Raw genomic sequence first — 16,533 nt, 5'->3', positions numbered from 1 at the left:
AATATGACATTTTGTGACCAACTCATATTTGGTCGCCAAAAATAATGATCATTCGTGACTAATTAATATTTGGTCAGCAAAAGATAACTTTTAGCTACCAACTTTTATATTGGTCGCGAAAAGTGGTCGCTAAAAGTGCAAATTCTTGTAGTGAGATGTGGCAAGGACCGTACCGGAAAGCCGATGTGAAATCAGGGGTGACTCTTCTCTAACCGACGATGCTAGAGTAGCCAAAGCTCCAGTAGGCCTTCATTCGTAAGATTTACACCATATTGACTCTCCAGTTGCTTCTCACCGTGGTCACCGTCTGCCTAATCTCGATCTTTTTTGCCACCACTGGAACAGGCTTAGCTCTCTATATCGTACTCATCTTCATGCCTTTCATCAGTAATCAGAATTTATTTGATTAACAAACATGGTGTTCTTTGAAGTAATTTTTATGTTTGATTTTGGTGGTTTTGTGAACTTGCAGTGTTGTGTCTATTAGCATATTATCATCAGCGATACCCACTGAACCGTGACTCTGATCTGGTCGCCGTTTCCGCAGATTTGTGGTGGTGGTGGTGGCGATGAAAATCCATATTTTCAGTTGATTGATTACTGAGTTTAAATTTCATAGCTTCATATTTGGGCTTCATATCTCCCAATGCCATTGCCTCTTTTGATTTATGAGAAACTCCCAAATCGAATGAGGGTTTGAATGGGTGAAGAATCTGGGGATTATGACGATTGAAGGAGGTGTGCTTGGTTTTTCAACAGATCAGATCTGTTTTAACAGATAAAAAAAATTAAATAGATACAAAAAATCGAATAGATATTTTCAACAAATAGAAAAAAATAAAAATTTGAATAAATAAAAAAAGAAAAATGTTTCAAACCCCCTTTCCCTCCCATTGGTCAGTTTTTTCTTTTTTCTTTTTTTTTTTCCTTCTCCTCCAATCACCACCCGCCACGTGTGTGTGGGGGTGGTGATTGGAGGGGGTCTCTATCAATGCTCATAAAAAAATGAACAGATAGGAAAAAAAAATTTTGATGAATTTGAACGGGCAGGTAAAATAAGATTTGGAAAGATTTCAACTGATAGATTAAAAAGTATTAAAATAATTTTGACATATAGAAATAAATTTGATAGATAGATATAAATTTGAATAGATTGAAATAAATTTGAGATATATATATATATATATATATTTGAACAGATATGTTCAAAAAAATTGAACAGATAAAAAAGATTTGAACAAATAGGTTAAAAAGCAAAATTAGAAATATTTCTCACAACAATATTTCACAAAGAGTTCTCACCAAAAAAAAAAAAAAAACTCATAAGACCTAATGCCTCAAACAATTGTCAAATTGAATTTATCACCAATTTTTTTAAAATATATATTGTATGATATAATTTATGGACAAGCTAGGCGAGACCAAACCCATATAAATTAGGGGTGCAAGTCGGGCGGGTTCGGTCGGGTTGGGGGTCTGCCCAAGCCCGACCCGAATTGTATTTGGCACTGTCCAAGCCCGCCCAAGCCCGACCATGAACCCGAACATTGTTGCCCAAGCCCGGCCCAAGCTTTGTATTTTGAACTCGGGTTGCCCGAATTGCCCGAATTGCCCGAGTTCAGAAACCTGTAGGTAGATCTAAGGGTAGACATAAAAGATGTTAATCTAATGGTAGAAAACTAACCAAAAAAAAAATAAAAAATAAAAATTAAGACTAACTCTTTTACTTAATTTATATATATTACATAATTTATTAAATTATATATATATTATATATTATATATTATATAATTTATATAACATATTAAATTGAATTCGGGTTCGGGTTGCTCGGGTTGGCCATTGGTTCTGCCTAAGCCCGGCCCGAATTGCAATTCGGGCATCAAAAATCTGCTCAAGCTCGTCCAGATTACAAGATATAGTTGCCCAAGCCCTAAAAAAACTCGGGCTGGGCTCGGGTTGCTCGGGTTGAGCCTGCCCGAGTTGCACCCCTAATATAAATATACAAAGTGTTTTTGTCGAGCCTAACCCATATTATAATCAAGCCAAAAAAATTAACCTAACTAGACCCTACATGCTTAAATCATATATCTACCTATCTATCTTCAATCTATCTATCTATACTGTACTATCTATATTATTATATTAAGTGAGGCCCAAATTTCGTGTAGTGAAGTTTCTACCATGTGGAAAATTAGATAATAATAAAAAAAAATTCCCACACCCACACATTCGCAGCAGTTTAACTACTTCAGCTATAGTGACCTAAGTTAAAACCTAACCCTTTATACCATTTCGTATCGCATTTATGTGTGTCTTGGGTTATATTACACTTCTATGATCTTATTTTGTCTTGGTGAACCTTAGTTTTGAACTCTAGAATCGGTGAGCAACTTGCCAAGTTTGAAAGGTTGCAATCGTGATAGTATAGTCACGCCTGCAAGTGAGTGGGTCGTGCCTGCAGTGGGACGCGAGCGGGTTTGTGATCAAACATGGCCTTCAAGTCTATTGGCCTAAAGGAAAGTACATGGCTCGCGATGGTGGCCCGTGACCTACATGGTCACGCTTACGAAGGTTGTGATTGTAACAACCCTCATACTGTTTACTGATTAATGACTGATTGATTACCGATAATCACCGATTACTATTAAACGGAACTGATAATGACTGATAACTGACTGAGAATTGAACTGATTAAGGTACTGAACTGACTGCCCGAAATTGAAACTGAATTGAGTGAATATATCTGTTTGAATTGCATTTTATCTGTTGACTGTTTGTTTGATCTGTTCGTGTTTTATGTTTAAACTATTAATTGAAGGCCTTATCGGCGGCCGAACCGAAAATTGGTTAGTGTTTTATGATCCTCATAATTAATGTACTTTTATGGTACATTCATTGAAAAAGTGATTAGGTATGATTAAATTAGATTAAATAAGCTAATTAAAGAGTTAGGCTTATTTACCAAATTGCCACCCTTAGTGGCCCACTCAATACACACACTTGAGCCTTATGTACACACTTGAAGAACATTTCATCAGCCATTTCTTCTTGTTCTAGCCGACCTTAGAGAGAGAGAGACTTGAGGAGTTGATTTCATCTCAATTTTGCTTGTGAGTTGTTTGGAAATTGAAGAAATTGTTGAGGAGATTGCATATTTGAGCTCCCTCACTTCTAATTCTACACCTAAGGTAGATCATTCATCATCTTAATGGTGTCTTTGAGTTGTTCTTGCATGATTCATGCTTCATTGTAGAACTAAGTCATGAATTGGTTCATTGTTGTTGAATTGAAGCTTAAGTGTTGCATGCATGTACATATATTGAAGTTTTGAGGTGGTAGTTCATCATACCTCACATGCATGTCCATCTTTTGGTCATACTCCATGAGTTCATCTTGTTTTTGAAGGCTTGAGCTCTTTTGAAACAGCATTAAAGCTTTGAAAATGATTTAAGATCATGCATGTCATGTTTGAAGATTGTTCTTGAAAATGATTTGAAATTGGGTTTGAATTAAACACCCTTGGGCTTTGATTTCTCAAATTGAGCTTTGAACCACGTTATTCTATGTGTTTATAAATGTTTTCCAGAAAATGAGCCCAAGAGGATCGGTTTTGATGCATTTAAACTTGAGTTTGAGCTTGGAGGTGCAATCTGGGTTTTCCAGATTTCGCACTTCCGCTCGAGCGGGGAAAGTTACGCTCGAGCATGGAATCCGAGCAACCAGCATCTCTCTGCACTGTTTTGCAGTCCGCTCGAGCGGAGGATTGGGCGCTCGAGCGGAGTCATGTCTCAAGCTCGAGCGGGCGTCGAGCGGAGATTTCACCCATCCAGTACTTTTACAGTACGCTCGAGCGGAAAAGTTTACGCTCGAGCGTGTACCTTTGTTGCATGTCCGCTCGAGCGGGTAAACATGCGCTCGAGCGGGACTCTGTTTTTCTGAAAATGCTTTTAAATGTGCATCTTTGCATCCCCACTCCATTCTAGGCATTCTTAGACCTAGTTTAAGGCATCTTATTGAGGATATAGATGTAGAACACACCGAGGCAAATTAGGGTTTAAGTTGTTACTTTCCCAACTGCGTAGCTTAGTGTGTTCAATCTGTTAACTGTGTAGGGTTGGCGACTGGGGAGACACGCTCTAGCTTACTGTAGCCCGAACTCTGTGAGTAACAATTGTGTAAAGATATGTTCAACTGATATCTTTTGAATACTGAACTGAACTGTTTACTGAACTAGTATTACTGAATGAATGAATGTCCTTTATTTCTGAACTGTACTGTGGCATCCTTAGTACCTACTGTTTACTATTACTGTTACTGTTACAGAGATCTCTGTCGGTTCCCTCGTGGAACCACTACTGTTTACTGACTGATGGCCATCATTACTGTTCGGTCTTTTAAGACCTACTGTTACTGTTATGCTAATGGATGTACCACATATGACTGTTTACTGTACTGAACAACTGAAATACTGATTGAAGTGAACTGTTTTCATTACTGTAAGGACATTCATTCTAAACCCCTTTACGCTTTATGTTATTCACTGGGCTTTAGCTCACTGCTCATATATATATGTAGGTGTACAGGCACCAGATCGGAGCTAGGAGCGTCAGGGTAACTCCAGTTTTGTCAAGCCAGCCTTTGTGCCTCACTGCGAGGTTCCGAGTTGCCATGCTATGGCTTGGGGGTGTTTTGTTTGTTTTCCCCCGCCTGTCTTCATACTGTCTAACTGTTCTGTATAGACTGAATGTTTACCGTACTGTTGTCAAGGGATTAGATCCCTGTACTGTGCGACTGTAAATTCTGTATAGACTGTACTGTTTGTGTATGCATGAATGCATGAAAAATCTTTTCGGCATACAGACTGTCACAGCTCATTGGACATTGTTTAATTACTGTATTGGCTTCCGCCAGGCCCTGTACTCTGTTTTACTGTATTACTGTTAAGCAGGCCTTCGGTAATCTCGGATTACTGGCCGGTTACGGTGCTAAACCCATAGGGCCGGGTTTGGGTCGTGACAGAGTGGTATCAGAGCCATACTTACCACGAGTTATACCGCACACACGTGTCCAAATGAGCTATAGGGTGTCCTAGAAAAGTGATTAGGGCATCTCATGAGCATGATAAGTGTGTGGTTATGTTATAACTGAATACATGCTAATGTGGTAAATTGTTAAACAAATGACTGCTTATGTTTAAAACTGCTATAACTGCTTATAGTGAAATGGACAATGCAAATGAACCTGAATCCTCATCTACTGAGGCAAGAATGGAAAGAATGGAAATAATGATGGAACTGATAACTGCTAGATTTGATCAACAGAACCAACAGCCTCCTCCTCCTCTGGTACAGCCGGAACCTAATGTGAATGTGAATGATGGGGATATAATTGCTCTGACCCAGAAGTTCAGCAAAATGAAACCGCCATCCTTTCAGGGAGGCCTTGAACCGTTAAAAGCTGAAGCTTGGGTTCTGGAAACAGAAAAATTATTTGAAGTGTTTCCGTGCTCAGAAGCGAACAAAGTATTGTTAGCTACCTTCACCCTACAAGAAGATGCTAGAAGGTGGTGGATGTTGACCCGTGATACAAATACTGTTATGACTTGGGCTCAGTTCAAGGAGTCCTTCTTTGAAAAGTACTTCCTACAATGTGTCAAGGATAGGAAAGTAACTGAGTTTGAACAACTGAAACAGGGCACCACGTCGGTTGCCGAATATGAAACGAAATTTACTGAACTTGCTCGTTATGCACCGCATATGGTGGATACTGAGTATAGGAAGGCCAGGAAATTTGAAGGTGGCCTTAATGTTGCAATTCTTGACCGAATAAATGTGTTGAAACTACCGACTTTTGTGGGTGTTCTCGACCGGGCATTGATGGCCGAGTCGAACATTGCAGCAGTGAAACAATCTGAAACACCAACAACCGAATGGCATGGTAAAAGGCAGGGTTTCAAATTCAAGAAAGGCAAGCACAACCCAGCCAACAAGAAACAGAATACGGGGTCGACAACTAGCCCCAGCCAAGGGAGTGGGTTCATACCACCCTGTCCTGAGTGTGGCAAGAAGCACAGGGGGGTCTGCTACAGAATATCTGGAGCCTGTTACAGGTGTGGCAAGGTGGGCCACATGGTTAGAGACTGCCCCTCTGCTCCACAAGCCAGTAGTAAAGCTGCACCAAGCGCAGCAGCATCAACTGTAGCACCAAAGCCTAACCCCAGAGCTACCGGGAAAGAGCCCATGAGGCAGGGTCGAGTGTTCGCCCTAGTACCGGGAGACGTGCAAAATACTGAGACCGTTGTGTCAGGTATTCTCTCTATTTGTACACAAAATGCATATGTATTGATTGATTCGGGGTCTACACATTCTTATGTATCGCATGCTTTCTCACGAAAATTGAATAGACCCTTAGAACCTATGAACTATCTGCTAGCCGTATCATCACCCGTAGGAGGGTCCATGACATGTGCTTATATGTACCCCGCATGTGAAATCATTGTTGGGGATATGCATCTGTTTATTGATTTACTGCCATTGAACATTGATCATTTTGACATAATATTGGGGATGGATTGGTTACAAAAATATCATGCCACTATTGACTGTGTGACCAAGCAAGTTGTTTTCCATCCACCTGGTTTGCCTGAATTTGTGTTTAATGGGAGTGGAGTAGTACCTCCTCCGTATTTGATTTCGTCAATGAAAGCTGTTAAATTAATTAGGAAGGGGTGTAAAGGGTATCTGTGTTCTGTGCTGACTGCGTCTACTGAGGATAGTGTTAAAATTGATGTGAATTGTGTTCCTATAGTCAGAGAATTTCCAGATGTTTTTCTAGATAATCTTCCAGGAGATTTGACTGACAGGGAGATTGAATTTACCGTTGATGTGATTCCCGGAACACAACCAGTTTGTAAAGCTCCTTCCCGAATGGCTCCAACTGAACTGAAAGAACTGAAAGTGCAATTGCAAGAACTGTTAGACAAAAAGTTCATCAGACCTAGCACTTCGCCATGGGGTGCTCCTGTTTTGTTTGTCAAGAAAAAAGATGGCTCACTGAGACTGTGCATTGACTATCGTGAACTGAATAAGGTAACTGTAAAGAATAAATACCCATTACCGCGTATTGATGATTTATTTGATCAGTTACAGGGTGCACAAGTGTTTTCCAAAATCGATCTCAGATCGGGGTATCATCAACTGAAGGTTAAACCAGAAGACATTGATAAAACTGCTTTTAGAACGAGGTATGGCCATTATGAATTTTTAGTTATGCCATTCGGAGTCACGAATGCCCCTGCTGCTTTTATGGACCTCATGAACAGAATTTTTAAACCATACCTTGATGACTTTATTGTTGTATTTATCGATGACATATTGATTTACTCCAAAAGTATAGAACAGCATGAACATCATCTGAGACTTGCCCTACAAACCTTAAGAGAACAGAAACTGTATGCGAAACTGTCTAAATGTGAATTTTGGCTTGACCATGTTATGTTTCTGGGGCATGTTGTTAGCAAAAATGGAATTCTGTTGATCCGCAGAAAATTGAAGCGGTAGTGAACTGGCCTAGACCGACAAATGTGACTGAAGTCCGAAGATTTTTGGGACTGGCTGGATATTACAGAAGATTTGTCAAAGATTTCTCCAAAATTGCCCTACCATTGACTCAGTTAACTCAAAAGGGGACATCATTTGACTGGACTGACCAAAGAGAATCTGCTTTCCAGGAGCTGAAAACTCGATTAGTGACTGCACCAGTTCTTACCTTACCTTCAGGTACGGATGGCTATACTGTATTTAGTGATGCTTCTCATAAGGGTTTGGGGTGTGTTTTAATGCAGAATGGGAGAGTTATTGCTTATGCTTCCCGACAGTTGAGACCACATGAAAAGAACTACCCGACCCATGACCTGGAACTTGCTGCAGTGGTGTTTGCACTGAAAATTTGGCGTCACTATCTGTATGGGGTGACATGTGAAGTATACACCGACCACAAGAGCTTAAAGTATTTCTTCACACAGAAAGAACTGAACATGAGACAGCGGAGATGGCTGGAACTGATTAAAGACTATGACCTACAGATATTGTACCATCCGGGAAAAGCCAATACCGTTGCCGATGCATTGAGCCGGAAATCGATTGGAAACTTAGCCTGTTTGCTTACAGGACAGAAAGAGTTGCTTTGTGACCTTGAAAAATCTGAAATCGAAATTGTTTTACGAGAACAAGGTGGAATCTTAGCTGCTATTTCTGCTCAACCGGCGCTGATTGAGGAGATTAAAGAGAAACAGCAACTGGATGACTTCTTGAAAAAGATCATCGAAGAAAGAGAATCTAAACCGAGACCGGCATTCAAATTTGAGAATAATGTACTGAAATTTCAAGAAAGACTGTGTGTACCAAATGATACTGAACTGAAAAGAAGAGTTCTGCAAGAAGGCCACAATTCGAAATTGTCTATCCATCCGGGGAATACGAAAATGTACCAAGATCTGAAACAGAATTTCTGGTGGCCGGAAATGAAGAAAGAAATTGCTGATTTTGTATCCAAATGTCTTCATTGCCAACAGGTCAAAGCTGAACATCAACGACCTGCCGGACTATTGCAACCCCTACCCATACCAGAGGGGAAATGGGAGCATATCACGATGGATTTTATCGTTGGATTGCCTCGCTCCAGAAAAGGTATGGATTCAATTTGGGTTATTGTTGATAGATTAACCAAATCTGCTCACTTCTTACCTGTCAAGACAATCTATAATGCGGACAAATTGGCTGTTATCTATATTGATGAGATTGTAAGACTACATGGAGTGCCTGTGTCTATTGTTTCTGACAGGGATTCGAAGTTTACATCGAGGTTTTGGCAAAGCCTACAAATTGTACTGGGTACTGAACTGAGACTGAGTAGTGCCTATCATCCTCAGACAGATGGCCAATCAGAAAGGACCATCCAAACTCTGGAGGATTTACTGAGAATGTGTGTCCTTGATTTTCAGGGAGACTGGGAAAGTCATCTGCCATTAGTTGAATTCGCCTACAATAATAGCTACCATTCAAGTATTGGTATGGCGCCCTTCGAGGCATTGTATGGCAGAAAATGTAGATCTCCGATTTGCTGGGCAGAAGTTGGAGATGGGCCTTTGCTTGGGCTCGAAATTGTGCATGAAACAACTGAAAAAGTGAAACTAATACAGCAGAGACTGAAAACTGCACAGAGTAGACAGAAAAGTTATGCAGATGTCAGAAGACGGGACAGAGAGTATGAAGTAGGTGATCACGTTTTTGTGAAAGTGACACCAATGAAAGGCCAGACTAGTTTTGGAGTCAAAGGCAAGTTAGCGCCGAGATATGTCGGACCGTATGAGATTATTGAGAAAATCAATCCGGTGGCGTATCAAGTTGCGCTTCCTTCTGAAATGGAACACATGCATAATGTTTTCCACATTTCTATGTTAAGAGATTATCTCCGGGATCCCTTCCACATAATAGAGCCTACCCACGTAGTGTTGAGTGATGACTACACTTACGAGGAACGGCCTATACAGATTGTAAACAGACGAATCAAGAAACTGAGAAACAAGGAAATCCCATTAGTGAAAGTCGACTGGCAGAACCATGGTGGTATGTATGCCACTTGGGAAAGGGAAGATGACATGGCTAAAAGATATCCTGAACTGTTTCCACTGAACCCTGTTTTCTTCCAGAATGAAGGTAACTCTAGTTTAGAGGACTAAACTCTTTATAAGGAGGGGAGACTGTAACAACCCTCATACTGTTTACTGATTAATGACTGATTGATTACCGATAATCACCGATTACTGATAATCACCGATTACTATTAAACGGAACTGATAATGACTGATAACTGACTGAGAATTGAACTGATTAAGGTACTGAACTGACTGCCCGAAATTGAAACTGAATTGAGTGAATATATCTGTTTGAATTGCATTTTATCTGTTGACTGTTTGTTTGATCTGTTCGTGTTTTATGTTTAAACTATTAATTGAAGGCCTTATCGGCGGCCGAACCGGAAATTGGTTAGTGTTTTATGATCCTCATAATTAATGTACTTTTATGGTACATTCATTGAAAAAGTGATTAGGTATGATTAAATTAGATTAAATAAGCTAATTAAAGAGTTAGGCTTATTTACCAAATTGCCACCCTTAGTGGCCCACTCAATACACACACTTGAGCCTTATGTACACACTTGAAGAACATTTCATCAGCCATTTCTTCTTGTTCTAGCCGACCTTAGAGAGAGAGAGACTTGAGGAGTTGATTTCATCTCAATTTTGCTTGTGAGTTGTTTGGAAATTGAAGAAATTGTTGAGGAGATTGCATATTTGAGCTCCCTCACTTCTAATTCTACACCTAAGGTAGATCATTCATCATCTTAATGGTGTCTTTGAGTTGTTCTTGCATGATTCATGCTTCATTGTAGAACTAAGTCATGAATTGGTTCATTGTTGTTGAATTGAAGCTTAAGTGTTGCATGCATGTACATATATTGAAGTTTTGAGGTGGTAGTTCATCATACCTCACATGCATGTCCATCTTTTGGTCATACTCCATGAGTTCATCTTGTTTTTGAAGGCTTGAGCTCTTTTGAAACAGCATTAAAGCTTTGAAAATGATTTAAGATCATGCATGTCATGTTTGAAGATTGTTCTTGAAAATGATTTGAAATTGGGTTTGAATTAAACACCCTTGGGCTTTGATTTCTCAAATTGAGCTTTGAACCACGTTATTCTATGTGTTTATAAATGTTTTCCAGAAAATGAGCCCAAGAGGATCGGTTTTGATGCATTTAAACTTGAGTTTGAGCTTGGAGGTGCAATCTGGGTTTTCCAGATTTCGCACTTCCGCTCGAGCGGGGAAAGTTACGCTCGAGCGTGGAATCCGAGCAACCAGCATCTCTCTGCACTGTTTTGCAGTCCGCTCGAGCGGAGGATTGGGCGCTCGAGCGGAGTCATGTCTCAAGCTCGAGCAGGCGTCGAGCGGAGATTTCACCCATCCAGTACTTTTACAGTACGCTCGAGCGGAAAAGTTTACGCTCGAGCGTGTACCTTTGTTGCATGTCCGCTCGAGCGGGTAAACATGCGCTCGAGCGGGACTCTGTTTTTCTGAAAATGCTTTTAAATGTGCATCTTTGCATCCCCACTCCATTCTAGGCATTCTTAGACCTAGTTTAAGGCATCTTATTGAGGATATAGATGTAGAACACACCGAGGCAAATTAGGGTTTAAGTTGTTACTTTCCCAACTGCGTAGCTTAGTGTGTTCAATCTGTTAACTGTGTAGGGTTGGCGACTGGGGAGACACGCTCTAGCTTACTGTAGCCCGAACTCTGTGAGTAACAATTGTGTAAAGATATGTTCAACTGATATCTTTTGAATACTGAACTGAACTGTTTACTGAACTAGTATTACTGAATGAATGAATGTCCTTTATTTCTGAACTGTACTGTGGCATCCTTAGTACCTACTGTTTACTATTACTGTTACTGTTACAGAGATCTCTGTCGGTTCCCTCGTGGAACCACTACTGTTTACTGACTGATGGCCATCATTACTGTTCGGTCTTTTAAGACCTACTGTTACTGTTATGCTAATGGATGTACCACATATGACTGTTTACTGTACTGAACAACTGAAATACTGATTGAAGTGAACTGTTTTCATTACTGTAAGGACATTCATTCTAAACCCCTTTACGCTTTATGTTATTCACTGGGCTTTAGCTCACTGCTCATATATATATGTAGGTGTACAGGCACCAGATCGGAGCTAGGAGCGTCAGGGTAACTCCAGTTTTGTCAAGCCAGCCTTTGTGCCTCACTGCGAGGTTCCGAGTTGCCATGCTATGGCTTGGGGGTGTTTTGTTTGTTTTCCCCCGCCTGTCTTCATACTGTCTAACTGTTCTGTATAGACTGAATGTTTACCGTACTGTTGTCAAGGGATTAGATCCCTGTACTGTGCGACTGTAAATTCTGTATAGACTGTACTGTTTGTGTATGCATGAATGCATGAAAAATCTTTTTGGCATACAGACTGTCACAGCTCATTGGACATTGTTTAATTACTGTATTGGCTTCCGCCAGGCCCTGTACTCTGTTTTACTGTATTACTGTTAAGCAGGCCTTCGGTAATCTCGGATTACTGGCCGGTTACGGTGCTAAACCCATAGGGCCGGGTTTGGGTCGTGACAGTGATCGTGCCTGCCATTGTGCCTTTGGTGCTTGCGAGCTGGAGTTCGCACCCGCGATGAGTCTAATAATAAAAATGACCACAGTGCTGGAAAAATATATACTTTTCACTCTTATATTCTCTCTCACTTTTCTAATCGCCATTGTTAGCCCTTTAAGGTATAAAACCTTTGATATCATCTATTTTTACCCATTTCTCACCCTAGTACTTCAGGCAAAAAGGTTGAGCACATCTAGGGTGTCGTTTTAATCTGATAAAGTTGCGATTTTGTTGCCGTGGGATTTTGGGCGTGACCTATTCTCTCTCATTTTCCTCTTTTTGCTTTGAGGTAGGGATTTTCTTAATGGTATGCATGTTATTTAGCATTGTTATATGCTAATCTTAATAGCTAAGAGTTTTGAAAAGCTAGGTCTTGACTATATTTGTATTAATGCATTAATTTGGGGGAAAACTCATATTTTTTATTGTGGTTTGAAGAAAATCATGTTTTTGAGAAAAAAACCGCCAAGGTTTTATTAAATCTAGGATGATTGGAGTTTTGGAAAAATGGTATGGATTTGTCAATGTTGTTGGATCATTGAGGAAAGGATGTGTTTTGTTTACAATTGAGGATTTGGCTAAGAATATTTATGAAACTTTTGGAAACAACGAGTATTGATCACTTTTTTTTTGAAATGTTGAATTTTAAATAAGAGATCCATATTATTTTGGGAATTGAATATAAAATGTTAAGATTCATCAGATTCTTGAGGAGTGTTGAATGTTGGTTGTTGAGTTTGGAAAATCCTAGAGGTTTCGGATTTTAATATCATGTTGGCTTATATCATTGTTATTATCTTTTAATAACTATATTCGAGATAATTATTTTGGCTATCGGTGGAGGATAGCTTTGCTGCGTGTTGGAAATTATGATTTACGCAATTGAATTGTTTAAAAATCATACATTTCATTGTGCATATCATGGCTTTGTGTCACGACCCAAACCCGGCCCTATGGGTTTAGCACCGTAACCGGCCAGTAATCCGAGATTACCGAAGGCCTGCTGAACAGTAATACAGTGAAACAGAGTACAGGGCCTGGCGGAAGCCAATACAGTAAATAAATAGTGTCCAATGAGCTGTGACAGTCTGTATGCAAAAAGGCTTTTCATACATTATACAAAAACAGTACAGAACAGTATACACAATATTCACATCCATTTAACTAGGGACTCAACCCCACATAACAGTACAGAAAACATTCCGTCTGTACAACACAGTATACAAAATTAACAGTCACACAGTACAGGGACCTAATCCCTGTATAACAGTACAGTAAACAGTCAGTCTATACAAAACAGTGAAACAGTACAAAAAGGGGGAAATTCTAAAACACCCCTAAGCCTTAACAGTAGGCTCGGAACCTCGCAGTGAGGCACAAAGGCTGGCTTGACAAAACTGGAGTAACCCTGACGCCTCTAGCTGCGGTCTGGTGCCTGTACACCTACATATATATATGAGCAGTGAGCTAAAGCCCAGTGAATAACATAAAGCGTAAAGGGGTTTAGAATGAATGTCCTTACAGTAATGAAAACAGTTCATTTCAATCAGTAATTCAGTTGCTCAGTACAGTAAACAGTCATATGTGGTACATCCCTTAGCATAACAGTAACAGTAGGTCTTAAAAGACCGAACAGTAATGATGGCCATCAGTCAGTAAACAGTAGTGGTTCCACAAGGAAACCGACAGAGATCTCTGTGACAGTAACAGTAACAGTAAACCGTAGATACTAAGGATGCCACAGTACAGTTCAGAAATAAAGGACATACATTCATTCAGTAAATAATACCAGTTCAGTAAACAGTTCAGTTCAGTATTCAGAAGATAATCAGTTGAACATATCTTTACACAATTGTTACTCACAGAGTTCTGGGCTACAGTATGCTAGAGCGTGACTCCCTAGTCGCCAACCCTACACAGTTAACAGATTGAACACACACTAAGCTACACAGTTGGGAAATCTCATAACTTAATCCCTAATTTGCCTTGGTGTGTTCTACAATGATATCCTCATCAAGATGCCTTAAACTAGGCCTAAGAATGCCTAGGATGGGATGAGGATGCAAAAATACACTTAGAAAACATTTCGCAAAGTTTGCTGAAAATAAGAGCCTCGCTCGAGCGAGACTTTCTACGCTCGAGCGTAAGTCCAGAATCAAAGGCTTCGCTCGAGCGAGTAATCCTTCGCTCGAGCGGTCTGCAAAACAATAAAAGTACTGGATGCTGAAATTTTACGCGCGATCATCGCTCGATGGTCGCTCGAGCGGAGCCCTGGACAAAGGTGCTCGCTCGAGCGGGGAATCCTTCGCTCGAGCGAGGAAGCCAAATCTGGAATTTCCAGATCTGCCTCCCAAGCTCAAACCAAGCATTCTACCACTCCAAACTCGACCTCTTGGGCCCAAATTCTGGAAAACATCATTAAATTCAATGTATAACAAGTTTCAAAGCTCAATTTATGAATTCAAGCCCCAAAGGTGAGTCAATTAAAGCCTCATTCAAACCCATTTTCAAAAATATGAAGAACATGCAAACATGCATGGATTTAAACCAAATCAAAGCTTCAAAGCTTGTTCAAATGAGCTCATTCTTTTCAAAACAAGGTGAAAACATGGTCTACTCTTACAACATGGACATGCATGTAACCATTTACCATGAATTCAACTCAAAACTCATTAATTCAACCATGCATGCAAGAAATGAGCTTCAATTCACCATTAATGACCCAAATCATGACTTAGTTCTACAATGAAGCATGAACCATGCAAGAACTAGTTCAATAGCATCAATAAGAAGATAAGATCCTTACCTAGAGCTTGAATTAGAAGACTAGGAGCTCAAATATGCAATCTATACTTCAATTCCTTCAATTCTCCAAGCAAAACCCAAGGTAGAATTCAATTCCTCTCACTCTCTCTCCTCTCTTCCCTCTTGGTCGGCAATGAGAAGGAAAATGGCTGAGGAAATGTTGTTCTTGGCTCAAGTATGTGTGTGAGATAGTGGCCCACTCAATGGCAAAACGGTAATTAAGTCCAACTCTTCAATTGGCTTATTTTAATCTAATTTAATCACACCTAATCAGTTTTCAGATAATTATACCATAAAATCATATTAATTATGAGGGTCACGGAACATCAATCGGTTTCTAGTTCGGCCGCCGATAAGGCCTTCAATTAGCAGTTTAAACATATAAGCATGAACAGATAATCAGACAATCAAACAGATAGAATGCAATTAACTAACATATACTCAGTCAATTCAGTTTCAATTTCAGTCAGTCGGTTCAGTATTTCATTCAGTTCGATTATCAGTTAGTTATCAGTCATTATCAGTTTCGTTTAACAGTAATCGGTGATTAACGGTAATCAATCGGTCATAAAATCAGTAAACAGTACGAGGGTTGTTACACTTTGTGAACTTGAAGCTTTACATTTTGAAAATGTTGTGTTGAGAACGCTTGCATTATTTTGAGAAAAATGGGTGAATCTGGTTAAAGAGTCTGGTTGTGTTTAATTAAGTTAGAGTGTCCATGGTGAGAGTCCAGAAACCTGCGCATTAAGGTGTTGTTCCTTCCGGGTAGTACCAGTAAAATGGCTTTTGGTAGTGCTTTTATAACCTACTTTCAGACACGTACTTATAGATTCCCAGTGTGTGTATTTACTGCCCATTTTTTTTTTTGTTTTAAAGGAAAGATACTGAATTGTGATTTTGAGCTCTGGCATAACATTGAATAAAAAGGAAAAAAATGCACATTTTGTCATGGCATTTCATATGCATTCACTATATGGCATTGTTAAGCATCATACGTGCTGTTAAGATTATCACTATTGGGTTTTCTGTTCACCCTATGTGAAAAACCATTTTTCAGGTATTGATGGTATGCCTCTGCCAAGACGGTGACTTGGGAGGATCTTGGAGCTTAAGGCTCACTATGTTATTTTGCTTATGTTGTAAAGCCTAGGCTTTCTCTGTATAGAGTTTCTAACTCTTTTGTTGTATTTGGGTAAGATCTTGAAAATTTGTAGCCTTTAAAATATTAACTTGTATTATTTAAGTATTATTCTTTTAATCTTGTGCTATGGTTTCATGTTGTAGATCAATGACTGTAATGAAGCATGTAATATAATCTTGTAAGAACTTAAGGGACTCTTATGTGTGAATGTCAGATAATTGTATATAATGAGGAACTTCTGCATGTTTTAAGAGTTTTATGTTGGATTAGAACGTCTATTTATTTTTGGGGCGTTACACCGGCAGTTTCAAGTTTTGAAAATTAAA

Source organism: Camellia sinensis, chromosome 11 (genome assembly GCF_055761805.1).
Source record: "Camellia sinensis isolate YWXY chromosome 11, ASM5576180v1, whole genome shotgun sequence".
Classification (NCBI taxonomy): Eukaryota; Viridiplantae; Streptophyta; class Magnoliopsida; order Ericales; family Theaceae; genus Camellia; species Camellia sinensis.
Note: the sequence above shows the minus strand (reverse complement) of the source record.